This window comes from Typopeltis vanoorti, chromosome 15 (assembly GCF_054136105.1).
Source record: "Typopeltis vanoorti isolate ZY-2024b chromosome 15, IOZ_Tvanoo_1.0, whole genome shotgun sequence".
NCBI lineage: Eukaryota > Metazoa > Arthropoda > Arachnida > Uropygi > Thelyphonidae > Typopeltis > Typopeltis vanoorti.
In genome coordinates, this window is record NC_143563.1 from 80,880,123 (window position 1) to 80,896,423 (window position 16,301).

General features: G+C 33.7%; 1 long non-coding RNA gene across 5 annotated transcripts in view; it reads left to right on the forward strand.

The window, feature by feature from the left end:
* Positions 1-12,229: 12,229 nt before the first annotated feature.
* The window catches only part of LOC150098927 (uncharacterized), a 197,831-nt gene continuing 193,759 nt past the window's right edge, over positions 12,230-16,301 (forward strand). For all 5 annotated transcript variants that reach the window (XR_016549537.1, XR_016549538.1, XR_016549540.1 and 2 more), the window contains exon 1: positions 12,230-12,581. This is a non-coding gene — a long non-coding RNA (uncharacterized LOC150098927). The remainder of the gene's footprint in view (positions 12,582-16,301) is intronic.

Genomic DNA, 16,301 nt, shown 5'->3' on the forward strand with positions numbered 1-16,301 from the left:
GGTAAAAAAAAAAATAAAGGAGAGTGAGTAGCCCTAGTAGAAATGGCAGTCGCATCCATAGCGCTAGACTGCCAGAAGAAACACCGTTCTAAGTTCGATTCTGGTTGCCGACTAGACCAACTTTTTCATAGACTTTCTTCTACCTGTTACCAAGTTAGTCGATTTTTCTCCCGGAAACTCGAATTCTTAACCCTATAACTGAAGAAAATCGATAAAGAGGCGTTAGTGTATTTATTTATTTATAACACTAACTTTCTTGGGGTGCTTAAGGGTCAAAGCTGTATAACTGAGAGGAGACCTCCACATAGCCTTTAAAGGAATGCGGAGAACCGACCAGGGCTTCTGACCTAATGTCCAATCCTCACCTTCTCGTTGTGCACCCTGTTGGGTATCGACCTGGATATTGAACGAACGAGGATGGGCTGACAATTTGGGATTTAGTTAAGACAAAACACTTTTTATGATTAAGGTACAATAAAGTAAGAGTTCTCTTCATTAAATATCAATATTTTTGAAATGCTTTTATCATTTAGAAGAAAGTTAGTCATCATGATCATCATCATCAAATTCCAAATTCCAAAAGAGCAAATTGTATTCTTATCGGTTAAATCAAAATACAAAATGATGGTACAACATGACAAAATTTCATGCCTGCTGGGGCGCCTCCCGGTTAAACAAGAACCCCGTTGTTTTCGCCAGGGAACCAGGGCGAACAGCGAAAAGTCAGTTACTGGAACAAATCTGAAAACACACCCCAACTCAACATCACCAGAGTTAAAGATCGGTACTACCAACATAAGAAGCCTGAATGGCAAAGAAATGGAGCTAGCTGAGGAATTAGATAAGTACCAGATCGACATAATAGGGGTGACTGAAACAAAAAAGACCAAAACTGGTCTTTTTTGTCGTTCGATGAATTGTCATTCGAGGAATTGGTCATTCGATGAATTGCCTTTTCGACGAATTGCCATTCGTTAAATTGCCGTTCGGCGAATTGTTTATTCGGCGAATTGCTTTTTCGATGAATTGCTGTTCGATGAATTGCATTCGGTGAATTGTCTTTCGATTAACTGTTTTTCGATGAATTTGCCGGTAACCGGTGAGATCTTTCTGAGCAATAAATACAAAATGTTATATTCAGGCAATGACAATCAAGGAAAAGAAGGAGTAGCCATAGTATTCAACACAAAATACGAGGCTAATCTTCTTGAATGGCAGGCAGTCTCAAGTAGAGTTATGTGGGCAAATATGAGAATGGCAGAACTGGACAATGAGACTTGTTTGTGCCTATGGTCCCACAGAAAGTTCTACTAAATTAGAAGTGGAGGAATTTTTTGAGGCTTTAGAAAAAGCAACTGACACAATGAAAAAGGAAAAGTTGGTCCTTGTTGGGGATCTAAATAGCAGAGTAGGAAATGATTGTCAGACGTACAAAAATATTTTGGGAAAATTTGGAGAATAGAGCAAAGCTAATAATCATGGCATATATCTGTTGGATTTCTGCTCAAGACATGGACTAGTTATTACTAACACCATGTTCCAACATAAAAATGTGCACAAATTCACATGGAGAGAAGAGGCTAGGAATAAGAAAAGTCTCATTGATTATGTTATTGTTGACAGTGATTTTTTCTCCCTCGTGCAGGACACCAGAGTGTACAGAAGATTTGAAATTGGAAGTGATCACTATTTAGTCTTTAGCAGGATAAAATTGAATTTCATATTGAAAATAATAACATATAAGAAAGTTTTAAAGCGAATAAAAGTTGAGCAGCTCTCAGATGTGAACTGTAGACTAAAATATACAAAGATTATTGAAAAAAAATGAGAGTTTGAGAACAGGAACCAAAGTTTGGAGATTCAGTGGCAAGCTTTGAAGAAAATCCTGATTGATTCAGCTAGAGAGGCATGTGGTGAAGTTGTCAGCAAGGATAGAAAAATTAGAACTCCATATTGGACACAGGAAGTTAAAGAGGCAGTGAAGAAAAAGAAGAAAGCACATCAAAAGCTTCTGGCAAATAAGTCAGCTTGTGCTCTTAGAGAATACAGAGACAAATGTAAGAAAGCTAAACACTGTGTAAAACTAGCTAAAAAAGTGATGGGAGGACTTTGGCAAGAACATAGAAAATAAATATCAAGAAGGTGGCAAAATATTCTGGAGGGTGTTGAAGAAGCTTAGGAATGGAGGAAAGAGTGCCGTAAAAGGAGTTAGAGATGATAAAGGCAACATGAAAATGGGAGAAAAAGATATCCTTGAAGTATGGAGTAATAACTTCGAAAAACTGCTAAATGAAACAAGCAGTGATGGCACAGTGGTAAAAAACACCCAACTGGCATACAGTCAGGAATACATATCCATACTTGAAGTAGAAAAAGCCATCAAAGGCTTGAAATGTGGAAAGGAAGCAGGAGTAGATGATATTCGACCAGAAATGCTGAAGTATGGTGGTATAAAAGTCTTACGGTGGCTGCACTACATAGTTCAGAAAGCCTGGACAGAGGGACGAATTCCCGATGATTGGAGTAGAGCTCTCATAGTACCCATATATAACAAAGGAAATAAAACTGAATGTGAGAATTACAGAGGTATTTCCCTACTGAGTGTTCCTGGTAAGATATATGCAAGTATACTTGAGAAACGGTTGAGAAGAATTGGGGAAGAAAAGCTTGGTGAAGAACAGGCTAGATTCAGGTCAAAGAGAGGCTGTCAGGATCAGATCTTCACTTTACGACAAATAGTTGAGAAATCATGCGAATATAACAAAGATCTGTATTTAAGTTTTGTCGATTTGGAAAAGGCATATGACAAGGTGCCAAGAGAGGAGCTATTCAATACGCTACAGTTATATGGTGTCAATGGAGCATTATATCAAGCAATACTTAGTCTTTATTTGAGTTGTAAGTCAGCAGTTAGAATTGAAGGAAGTGCAAGAGGATGGTTTAATGTTAAATCTGGTGTGAGACAAGGATGTATATTATCCCCTCTGTTATTCATTATCTATATGGATCACATTATGAAGAAAAGTGGTATTAAACATGATATCAAAATTGGAGATGTTAATGTCAGCTCTTTGCTTTATGCTGACGATGTTATACTTCTAAATAAATCCGCTACAAGTCTGCAAGATTCACTGACTAAATTGAATAACTGTAATAGATATGGTATGAAGGTCAGCAATAAAAAGACAAAGACAAGTAAAATAGGCAGAATCATTGAAAATATCAACTGTGTTGTGAATGGAGAACCTGTGGAACAAGTAAAACATTTCAGCTACTTAGGCACGATTTTAAGTGAAGATGGTAAATTAATTTTAGTGAAGATGGTAAATATAGAAATAGACAACAGAATCAACAAAGCTGGTATGGTGGGAAGTCAATTGAATAAATTCATATGGAATAAAAGAGAAATTAGTCGGAACACTAAATTAGCTGTATACAAGACAGTGTTCAAACCAGTTTTAACTTATGGATCTGAGAGCTAGGTCAGAAGTAAAACACTTGACCAAAGACTAGAGACCACAGATATGAGAGTCCTGAGAAAGATTATATGCGTGAACAGATGGCATCAATGGCAATATCATATTAAAAACGAGCATATTAGGAAAGAACTTGACATTGTCAGCATCCGGGAATGCGTTAGCAGAGCTAATCTCAGGTGGTATGGTCACTTAAACAGAATGGGCGAGGAAAGATTAGCAAAACAAGTGTTCTCTGCCAGGTTGTCAGGAAAACGACCCAGTGGAAGACCAAGATATAGGTGGATTGATACGGTACAAAGTGCCTTAGACGATAGAAACATGAGGTCTCATAATGTTGGAGTCTTGACAAACAACAGACTGATTTGGAGGAAAATTGTAGATAGGAAGTTAGTAATGATGTAAATTTTTCATGTTGTACTATCATATCCTGTACACCCCTTGTGGGTACATCGCAGGAATTTGATGATGATGATGATGACTAACTTTCTTCTAAATGATAAAAGCATTTCAAAAATATTGATATTTAATGAAGAGAACTCTTACTTTATTGTACCTTAATCACAAAAAGTGTTTTGTCTTAACTAATTGTATGTGAACGTGAACTGTTGTGAAAAATATTTAGTTGATGTATGAAAGAAGAGCAGCTGTTTTGTTGTGGGTTTCAGATAATTTCGCATAAGTTGAAAGGTCTAAGAAGGCATAACTAATGAATGACCTACTATACTTCACCACTGCTTCCCCCCCCCCTCTCTCTCTCTGGAGATGCGTTCGTATGCTTTTCAAGGACAGCATGAAAAAAAAAACTCTTGATGACAGTTTTTCTTCGATCCTGCATGAGAACTTTTTTTCTTTTGCTGTTATTCTCACTACCATGACCAGGTATTTTTATAGGGGTGATCTATCAATGATTTTTACGCTTAGAAATATAAAATTTTTTTTTTCTCCAGTCAGCTACTCGTCCGCGGACGAGTAGCTGACTGGAGAAAAAAATATTTTTAATGAAAAAATAGCTTCTTCAACCATAGTACAGCACTATTAATCATTATGTGGACCATCTATTGGCTTATTGAAACATAAAAAATCGAATCAGCAAGGGGCGGGGGGGGGATCTGGGACAAGTAATTTATTTTTCTTTCTTTCTTTCTTTTTTATTTATTTATTTATTTTTGGTGGCGAGTAGGATTTTGCATAATTTGTCGAGCCCTATCCATAACTATTTCTTTTGGAATCCACAAAAAAGCTCAGAAATGAGCATACCTGATATATGATTTTCTGATTAGATACGGCTTTAATTCAAAGCAGTGTCTAATCAGAAACAACTCCGACTGCTCATTCCTTTAGAAGGATGGGCGAGGTGGATAATTCTTGAGTTTACGCTGCAATCTCAGAAGATGGATTTATGTTTCCTGGTGGGAAGATAATAATAATAATTTTTTTTTAACATTTGATTATTTCTCAGATAAATTACATACATTATATGAATACAATTATGCATAACAAATACTTTCTCGTACATAATGTTTTTTAAATAATAATAATAACAATAACTGTTTACAACGTATATTATTATAATATTTATAATGATGATTATTAGAGATGTTTCTTTGCAATTTTACGCTCTATATATATATACAATATCAATGGATATAATCATTTCTCTATATTGCATACTTTTGTTACAGTTATTACATACATTACATACATTTGTTTAACATATAATACATACATTGGTTTACATGTGATACGTACATGCATTTGGTTACATATCATACATCTTGGATGAGAACTAATTTCTCTGCTTTCATCCTCGAAGCTTATCTGAGGATGACATCAGTTGGTTATTATTTATGGGTTTTTTGCTGTGTTGGGAAGCTACGAAATCTATGATTGAGAAATTTGCGCGCGCGCAACCACGCACGCACACGCACACACACACACACGCACGCACACGCACACACACACACACACACACACACACACACACACACACACACACACACACACACACACACACACACACACACACACACACACACACACACACACACACACACACACACACACACACACACAAATAACTTGGAATGTATTGATATGCGTCGCTGACCTGGAAGCCTGAACGAATATATTGTTTCATTAAGTTTGTATGGTATTTTTGATGCGTGTTTTTTGTTCATAGTATGTCCTTAGAGCTATTTTCAGGCTATTGTAGTTTGTAAGGTTTCTGTATTCAAAAGGTAATTTGTTTATCAAACCTTGTTAGAAAAGCTGAGGCATGTTGGAATAGACGGGCCTCTTCACAGGTGGTTTACAAACTACCTTCAAAATAGAAAGCATATCACACGTATCGGGTTAAACGGAAGCAGAGAGCTACCAGTAACCTGTGGAGTACCACAGGGAGCTGTACTCTCCCCAACTCTATTCAACACTTACATGCACGATATTAATCAGCTACCACTCAAAGGTAAGATATTCCAATACGCAGACGATACAGCAATAATATCCATCCATAATAACGCAAGCATAGGCCCAAACAAATATGCAACATGACATAAATCTGATCATAGACTAGCTCACAAAAAACTCCATACATCTAAACTCAGAAAAGACAAAATTAATGATATTCAGAAATCCACTGACTCGACCAGTTGATAACAAATATATAGCCATCCAACATTCACTTTCCAACATAAAAAACACACAGAACAGCAAAACCACTACAATCACTCAGGTTGAAACAGTACGATACCTTGGAATTTACTTCGATGCAGATATGAACTGGAATAGCCACATCTACACAACAAACTCCGGGCAAACGCTACAGGTTAAAAGACATAGTTTCCATACGCCTAAAATCTAATACATATGATCAATAATAAGTTTTTTAAAACACTTTATTATGTCTTGCATACATATAATGATTACATTATAAAATTATAGAAATGACAAAATTTAAACATTCTAAAAATTACATACATATAATTTTTTTTTATATTGATCTCTCAAATAATTACATATATACAATGATCATTTTGAGTAACATTCAGTATATTATTTTACAAGGTTCAGCACGAAGTGCTGCATATAATGAAATTTCCATAATGATAATGATAACATAGTTTTTTTGCTATCTTTTAAAATAACAATAATTTACAATTATATAGTTCGGATAATAATATTTATTTTTTTAAATAATAATAATAGTTTATTATCTCTCAAATAATTACATGAATATACTAAAATTTAGGCAACAATACACCTTTTTATTGCAGATGGGTCAGTAAAAATTATAATTACTAGTAATATCATTACCATTTGCAGACTTTCTCATTGACACAAGAGTAAAAAGTGTGTATGATTACCATTAATAATAATCATAGTAATACTTTACACTTAATAACTCACAAGTTAAACAATATTACTTATGTTGCAGTTTACATAATAATAATTTTTTTTAATTTAAATATGTAAATTAAATATATAATTTTAAATTTAAATATATAACTGAAGTATTACTATCACATTTTCTGTTTACCACAAGTATTCGTTACAGAATGTTAAGTAAATAATGTTAGATAAATACTACTACTACTGGGATGTAATGTCTCAACTGCATCCTCAGATAAGCTAATTACAAAGCTTCGAGTTTTACTCCATTTCCCAAGTAAGCAAACAGACAAACAAGTCAAGTTTGGGCCTGCAAGTGATGCAAGTCTAGCTGATCCTACAGGTAGTGCAAGACCAAGGCAACTCGTGGTAAACGTGGCATAAGCTCTGATCACTAATCTTAATATTTACCCTTAATGCCAAAACACATCTCCAAGAAGGGGATGCATGATGTTTTGTATTAAAGGCAAGGGTCCACTACCCAGACCGGTTTCGACATTTGTTGAGGTTTCGTCAGTGGGAGCTAGGCTATACCCAAGGTAAAATACCTTCTACATTTATATCTCCTCTAGAGATTTTTATTTAATAAGGTTAAAATACCTTATGGCAACTTGTTCTGGTAAAATACTTATATATATATATATATATATATATATATATATATATATATATAAATATATATATGAATATAAATATATATGAATGACTAGAACCGAGATTTAATTAAAAAGGTTTTAATATAAACACACTACTAGTTTCGGCCTGTAACAGCCTTCTTCAGGTGACATTATAAAACAAAAAACACTAAACATTGAGGGTTAAAAGACTATGAACAACATAGACAGTCTTTATACATAATTAGCATTAAAACGTTGTAGTTGTATTTGAAGCTGTTCTTTCATTTGTTGCATTGTTGGGAGAGTGCGTGCTTGCTGCATCACGTGAACGCCAATACATGATTACAGCTGAATGACTATCTGGGAGGTTGTAGCTTAAGTTGTTATTTAGATGAACAGGATTGAAGATGATTTCTCTCGATTCCACAATTTTTCTCTCTATTTCGTCACTGCAACTGAAGATGTTTGTAGATTTTTCCCAGCAGACTTTGTGACTTTGGTTATCATCATTAGGATTAGCCGAGAAGAGGATATGACTTGATAATGCACTTGCTCGCTGTCTCTTGTAAGTAATGTCTCTCATGTGTTCTTCCATACGCATTTCTACAGATTTGTCTGTCTGACCGAAATAAGGAATATCGCAGTCACATAATATTTTATATACGCCAGGGTATTTGAGTTGATGATGGCAAGGTTTTGGGTGGCTAATTAAGGAACGGATCTTTGGAAGTGGAGTGAACAAGGTTCTGATATTGTATTTTTTTAGAACTTTTGCTAATTTATGTGAAACAGTACTTATGTAAGGAATAGATATATTGCTTTTGAATCTATTTGTTTCTTCTGAGTGATGTCTGGGAGGATTAAGAAGGAATTTGTTAATGATTTTCTTGGAATATCCATTAACTTCGAAAGAAGTTTTCAGATGGTTTATTTCTGTAAGCAGTTCATTTGGATCATCAAGAAGAGAACGGGCTCTATGTCCCAAGGTGGAAATTATTCCAAGCTTATGAGGAGGGAAATGATGGGATTGACTGTGCAGATATCTGTTGGTATGTGTGGGTTTTCTATATATCGATATTTTTAGTTTACCAGCAGAAGAGCGAGTCAGTTTGACATCAAGAAAAGGCAAGGAATTATCCGTTTCAAGCTCAGCAGTAAACTTAATACTTTGATGTCGGCTATTGAGATGTTCGAGGAAAACCATAAGGGATTCATGTCCATGGCTCCAAACAATGAAGACATCATCCACATAACGTTTCCAAACTTTAGGTGTTAAAATAAAGGAAGAGATAGCCTTGGTTTCAAAATCTTCTAAGTAAATATTTGCAAGAACAGGAGATAAAGGATTACCCATAGCCAATCCATGATTTTGTTTGTATATATTATCTTGAAATTTGAAGTAACCGGAGCTGATGCAATGTGTAAGCAAGGCTAACATTTTTTTGGATAACTTGTCCTTGAGTAATGTTAGGACTTCATCTGTTGGGACATTAGTGAACAAGGAAGTTATGTCCAAGCTAGCCATGATGTCATTTTCATCAACTGTAATATCCTTGATGTATGTAACAAATTCTGTAGTGTTCTTGATAAAGGAAGGTGATTTCCCTGAAAAACTTTTGAGGTATTTGGCAAGGTATTTTGAAAGATTGTATGTAGGAGAATCGATGCCTTCTACAATTGGGCGTAATGGGGTGTTCTCTTTATGGATTTTAGGAACACCATATATGCGAGGAATTAACGGATGGAGAGAGCGTAGAGATAAACGGACGTTTCTGGATAATTCAGTTGTTGTTTTTAATAAGTTGTTTGTACGATTTTGAAGTTCACGAGTTGGATCTCTCTCAAGTATTGAGTAGGTATCATTATGTAGTAATTCGATCATTTTATTCTTGTAATCTTCGGAGTTCAGGATGACTGTTGCATTTCCTTTATCTGCAGGGAGGATGATTATATCTCTGTTGTTTTTTAAATTTTTAATAGCTTTGCGTTCAGTTGAAGTAATGTTGTCTGCAGGTGGTTTTGCGTTATTGATAATAAAGATTGATTCAATACGTAGAAGGTTTGCATCTTGTGGAGGGAGAGAAGAAGCAGCTTTTTCTATTTTTGTAAGTAGTGTCTCCTTTGGTATTAATTTTGGTGAAGGAATGAAGTTTAGACCTTTACTAAGGATGCTTTGTTCTACATCTGAAAGTATATAGGAGGATTTGTTGATAACGACTTTGTCAATATTGATGTGTGGTTTTGAGTTCCTATTATTTTGCAATCTCTTTAACGTTTCAAATTTTCTTATAAGATTTACTTTGTTATTATATTGTATTCTGGCTGCTTGAGATTCACAGTATGTATTAAAGGTATGCCAACTTTCATTATGTAGAGATTCTTCCAGTATTTCAGCTATGGTTCTTTTTTTATTGAAAAGAAAAGCGAGAGTGCGTTTAGTATCCGATATTCTTTCAGACAGTAGGTCTAATTTAGTTTTATGATAGATTCTCTTCGCACGTTCAGTTGTTATGTTTTCCTTAAAGCATATAAATTTAGGAAAGATAGCATGGAATTTGCAAAGTTTTAAGAAGACCAACCTGTTAATGTTTAGTCCAATCCTCTTTAGTGTCTTGTTGAAGTTTCTTTTATTATTGATAATAGAAGCCTCGTCATGAAGGTCATAGATGACAGAATGATCATTGACTCGGTTAACATACATAGTTTTATGAAAAAAAATTGAATGACTAGAACCGAGATTTAATTAAAAAGGTTTTAATATAAACACACTACTAGTTTCGGCCTGTAACAGCCTTCTTCAGGTGACATTATAAAACAAAAAACACTAAACATTGAGGGTTAAAAGACACGACACTAAAGAGGATTGGACTAAACATTAGCAGGTTGGTCTTCTTAAAACGTTGCAAATTCCATGCTATCTTTCCTAAATTTATATGCTTTAAGGAAAACATAACATACATATACATATACATATACATATACATATACATATACATATACATATACATATACATACATATATTTCCTTTTTTTTAAGTTTAGCAAAGTGTTATCATTATCATACAGGCTATTTACATATATTTTCGGTTTAGTACAAAATGTTATATAATAATAATAATAATAATAATAATAATAATAATAATAATAATAATTATTATTATTATTATTATTATTATTTTTTTTTTTTTTTATTTTTTTTTTTTAATTTTTTTTTTTTATTGATCTCTCAAATATTTACATATATACGATGATTATCTTGAGTAGCATTCAGTATATTATTTTACAAGGTTCAGCACTAAGTGCTTCATATAATGAGATTTCAATAATAATGATGATAACATAGTTTTTTTGCTATATTTTAAAATAACAATCACAGTAATAATTTACAATTATATATTTCAGAGGTACACAAGTTATATAATATTACATGTTACATGTATATAGTATTACATGTAGTTTACTATTTTTTTCTTTCAAAGTTTGAGAAAGAGTGATTATACGACAGTATTTACACATGTGCAATAAAGTATTATATTTCCTATTTCTCACAAACATACAATGTAAACTCATTATTTAGATATTTTTTTAATAATTGGAATAATTTATTACAAGATTTACTTGGTTAAACGACATGTTTATTAATTTAATTTAAATCACTAAAACACCGAGAATAATAAAGAATAAGGTTTAATGGGGACACTACTAGTTTCGTTGGTAAACCAACTTCTTCAGGTTTCAAAATACAAAGAATTATACACAATAATCCGACAGAAGCATTATATAATAACAACAACAGATCTACTAGAAACTGTAGTACAGTTTAAATAGGAGTCTGCGCTACAGTTCCAGCTGTATGTGTTTATGGGTGCATGTGATATCTCGAGAACGCCAGCACTGGACAGCAGAGCTGTGAGAATCAGGTAAACTATAGCTAAGGCTGTTATTCATGGGGGTTGAATCGAGGGTAATTTCTTTAGACTCAAGAATACGTCTTTCAAGTTCATCATAACATTTGTGAATATTAGAAGTTTGAGACCAGTCTATTTGATATTGGCGGCCTTCAACAGAGTTTATAGAGATCAAGACGTGGCTGGCGGGAGTGCTGGCTCGGATTCTATTATAGGATATATATCTTTTGTGCTCTTCAACACGGAGAAGGATAGATTTATCAGTCTGTCCGTAGTAAGGTTTTCGTAATTACATATAATCTTGTATACTCCAGGGAAAAAGAAAAACTTTTTTAAAGAAAAACATCACCATCTTCAGTTCCCAGGAGTATACAAGATTATATATAATTGCGGAAAACCTTACTACGGACAGGCTGATAAATCTATCCTTCTCCGTGTTGAAGAGCACAACAGAGTTATATCCTATAACAGAATCCCAGACAGCGCTCTCGCCAGCCACGTCTTGTTCTCTATAAACTCTGTTGAAGGCCTCCAACATCAAATAGACTGGTCTCAAACTTTTCATATTCACAAATGTTATGATGAACTTGAAAGACGTAGTCTTGAGTCTAAAGAAATTACCCTTTAGGCTTAGCTATAGTTTACCTGATTCGCACAGCTCTGCTGTTCAGTGCTGGCGTTCTCGAGATATCACACGCACGCATAAACATACAGCTGGAACTGTAGCGCGGACTCCTATTTAAACTGTACTATAATTTCTAGTATATCTGCTGTTGTTATTATGTAATGTTTCTATGGATTATTGTGTATAATTCTTTGTACTTTGACACCTGAAGAAGTTGGCTTACCAACGAAACTAGTAGTGTCCCCATAAAACTTTATTTTTTATTATTCTCGGTATTTTAGTCATTTAAATTAAATCAATAAACATATATATATATATATATATATGGGTATGCCGTGTTTGTGTCCTTGTAATGGTGTTTGAGAGGGGTTTCTTATAGGTTTGTGTGTGTGTGTGTGTGTGTGTGTGTGTGTGTGTGTGTGTGTGTGTGTGTGAGAGAGAGAGAGAGAGAGAGAGAGTAATTTCCTTCTAATTTTCAGTCTCGCTATAATATTTATATAGCGCCTGTTTCAGCTCTCTGTATGTTCCTAGGTTTCTGTTGTCGAACGGCAGTTTATCATGTCAGGTATGTAGAAGTTTCTGGTGGCTTTTGCATAGTGATTATTATACTTATATGTTATGTATTTTGTTGACTATGGTCTTATTATGTGATATGTTGTTCTGGTTACTCTGTAAGTTGAACTAAACTAAAGTAGTGTTTTAGCATAGCTGTGTGGTGGCATAAGTGTTTCACCTTAAATTTGTATTCTCTCCTAGCTGCCCATATATGTGTGAGCTGTTCTCTTTGTTCCCAGAATATCAGTTTTACCATTTTATTTTGCAACGATTGTAATCTGTTAAGTTTGCGTATGAAGTAATTGCATATCTTAAAATGTTTCACATAATGCTTTATAGATTAGTATTTTTGTGTATGTCGGAGCAATGTCTTTTAATCGATATAGCTTGCCTAGTGTTATCCTGAGTTTGTTGTGTAGATAATTTGTATGGCTATTCCAACTTTGATCAGCATCGAAGTGAAGTTCGGGATAACGTGTTGTTTTCACCTGTGTAATGGTTGTGGTTTTAGGATCAGCGCTTTGTATAGGAGGATGGATGTTGGATAGTAAGATATTTAATTTCTGTGGCTAAGGTCTGGGGTTTTTTGAATATCATTAGCTTTGTTTTTTCAGGATTTTATATATATGTTTTCAGTTAGCCAGTTAGTGATTTGATTGATGTCGTGTTTCATATTTTTGTAAGCGGTATTTGCGTTTTTGTGAATGGATACTATGGCCGTGTCGTCTGCGTATTTGAAGATTTTACTTTTTTTAGAGGAAGATGGCTAATATCGTGTGTACGACTAATAATAATAATAATAATAATAATAATAATAATAATAATAATAATGAATTAGTGGTGATTATTATTAAAATAAAAAAATCGCCCCAAAACAAAAATTCTAGCTTTTTTTTTCTTTTTCGAGATGTACCACTTCTTTCGATCGAATAAGCTATGCTATACTGATAAAATCCAGGATTCACTGCACAGTACAAGACTGAACACCACGCTACTACCAATAAGATAAGCCCTAGAACAATCAACAAAGTGTTTATTATTATTTCTTAATTCTGTTTACATCTTTTCATGTGTACATACTCTGTATACGGAAGTAAGGTAAAATGGCATATACTCTGTTAAATATTACATTTTCTGGTGGTGTTTTGAATGCTCTCTTCATTAAACATGAAATACTATGAAGCCTATGTAAATGAGACAAGGAAAGCAATGATTCATTTAACACGTGAGGGACGACACATAAACAGGCGAACGAATTGGTTGTACTTTCCTGTTTTTCTGTTTATGTGTCACTCACGTGTTAAATGTTGATGATGAGGTTTGATACTTCCTTAAATTCTGAAGTGCTTGAAATTGGTTAGCGTTAGCTTTTATTTCGTTATTCAAGTATTCTTTCCACATGGAAGAAAGGACTGCGTTCTGTAAAACTGGACATTGACATTAACTGTCGAAATTGATAAGAAAGCTAGTTAATTAATTGCGGATGTTCTACGGCCGATATGCCTGTTTTGCGAATGGAAAACCCTGACACCTCCATGAGACTGTGTACTCCTGTCGTGTGTCATTTAAACCAGAGTCCTTCCTGTCGAAGAATAAATGTCACAGAATAAAAAATATCATTTAAAATACGGAATGCACAAAGTTTGTGTTAACCAAACTATGGAAATGTTCATTTGGGAAAGCACTGATGATCACTTCGAATTACTATATCCTTCTTAATAACGATATCTTTTATACCAATGGATTTTATTTTGTTTATTGATAAAAATATTGCTCCTTCAGACATCTTAATTACGCTAATTCTAGGTGTGGTAAACAATTCAGGAAATGTTTGAACACCGCATTTCAGGGAAGAAAAAATAATTTAAGGAAGAAATAATAAAATAAGTTAAACAATATGCAAGATGACAAGAAAATATAGTACGTTAACCCCAGACAAAGTGTGCTAAGGAAAGGTAAATGGGTTATACAGAGATGTTTATCAGTCTTTTAGTTTCCTAATGATTAAATTCTATTTTGGCTCGAAACGTTCTGAGCTGTTGTAAACATTCAGATACCTGCATGTGTTAAAAAAATAGTATATTTGTAAAATAAGTATGGTGTATTTGGATTGCACTGCTAATATATATTAATTTTATTCATCATGTTTCAGTAAAAAAGCACGAGGAGAGAACTAAATATAATTACAAGTCCGCTGCGTAATTGTTTAACTTTACATAACGGCACACCTATGTATATACATCATGACAAGAAAATTGTTTCCTTCTATCTGTGACACGCCCACAAGAAACGAACACGCTCGTTTCTAAATTTATTGGCATCGTATTTTTTCCCCTTCGATTATAACAGTTAAGCTTCGGTTAGTTTTCGTGACAAAAAATAAAACAAATACATTTTTACATAAATCGGCAAAATAAAGGTTTAATAGGAAAAGGATATTTCTAATTTAACATCCACTGAAAACAAAATAACAGTCGTTCTAAAAAAATAGTTGAAGTACAAAAATTGTAACTTTTTAATCTGTAATCAAGTGAAAAAACGTTTTACATCTCTCCTTAATCCAGAGAATTTTAATAATAAGGTGATACACCTTTTTACTACTTGTATATGGGAAATATGTGACTTCTGCTTTAATTCAACCTTGGTATCTCTTATGGGTCTCACTCCCACTGATGAGATAAAGGTCAAAACCGATCTACATAGTAACGCTTTCCAGAATGTATAATACATGTCCGAAAGGATGCATGCTTTGCATTATATAGCTTATTCGTGATTAAGTGCTTACACTTGGAAAAAGGAATAAACAAGAATATAATTTATTGGCAAGTTTAATTTAAAAAGAATTTAATTATTTATTTCATAACATCAATATCGTATCAATAGTAAATTATTATTATTATTATTATTATTAGTAGTAGTAGTAGTAGTAGCAGTAATTGTTGTAGAAGGGTCTTCTTCTTCTTCCTATCATGGAATATAGGCCATGTGGCCTGTTCCGGTCTCATGCCATCTCTTTCTTGGTCTTCTGATTATTCTTTTTCCACTTATTTTGTATCTGTATAATATTTTTGGTAGTCTGCTGTTGTCCATTCGATTTAAATGTTCTAGCCATTTTTGTTTATACTGTCTTATGTAGTAATTAATTGGTTTGATTTTCAGGGATTGTAAGATTTCTTCATTTGTTTTGTGGTCCCACTTGGTATATCCAGCTGTTTTTCTGAGGAACTTCATTTCTGCTGTTTGAATTCGTTTTTCATCTTTCCTTTTCATGGTCCATGTTTCGCTTCCGTATAGTAGAGTTGGTTTTGACAAGACATTATATAGTCTGATTCTAGTGTGTTTTTGTACCAGGGATGGCTTAAATATACTATTTATTATGCCATTTACTTTGACAAAGTTTGATATTTTAGTGTCTATGTCTTTTTCTTCTTCGTATGATAGATCACATCCCAAGTATCTGAAAGTGTTTACTTGTTCTAGTATTTTATTACTATCACTATTTTACTTCTTATTGGGTTTTCTCCTTTGAATGCCATTATTTTTGTTTTTTCTTTGGATATTGTCATATTATATTGCTTTGAGATATCATTTAATGATTTTAATGATCTTTGTAAGTCATCTTCTGATATAGCTAATACTATTTGATCATCTGCAAATAGTAGTGTATCTATCTTCATTTGTGGGGGCATTTGTATACCAAATGAGTTATGCTGTTTCCAGATTGTTAATA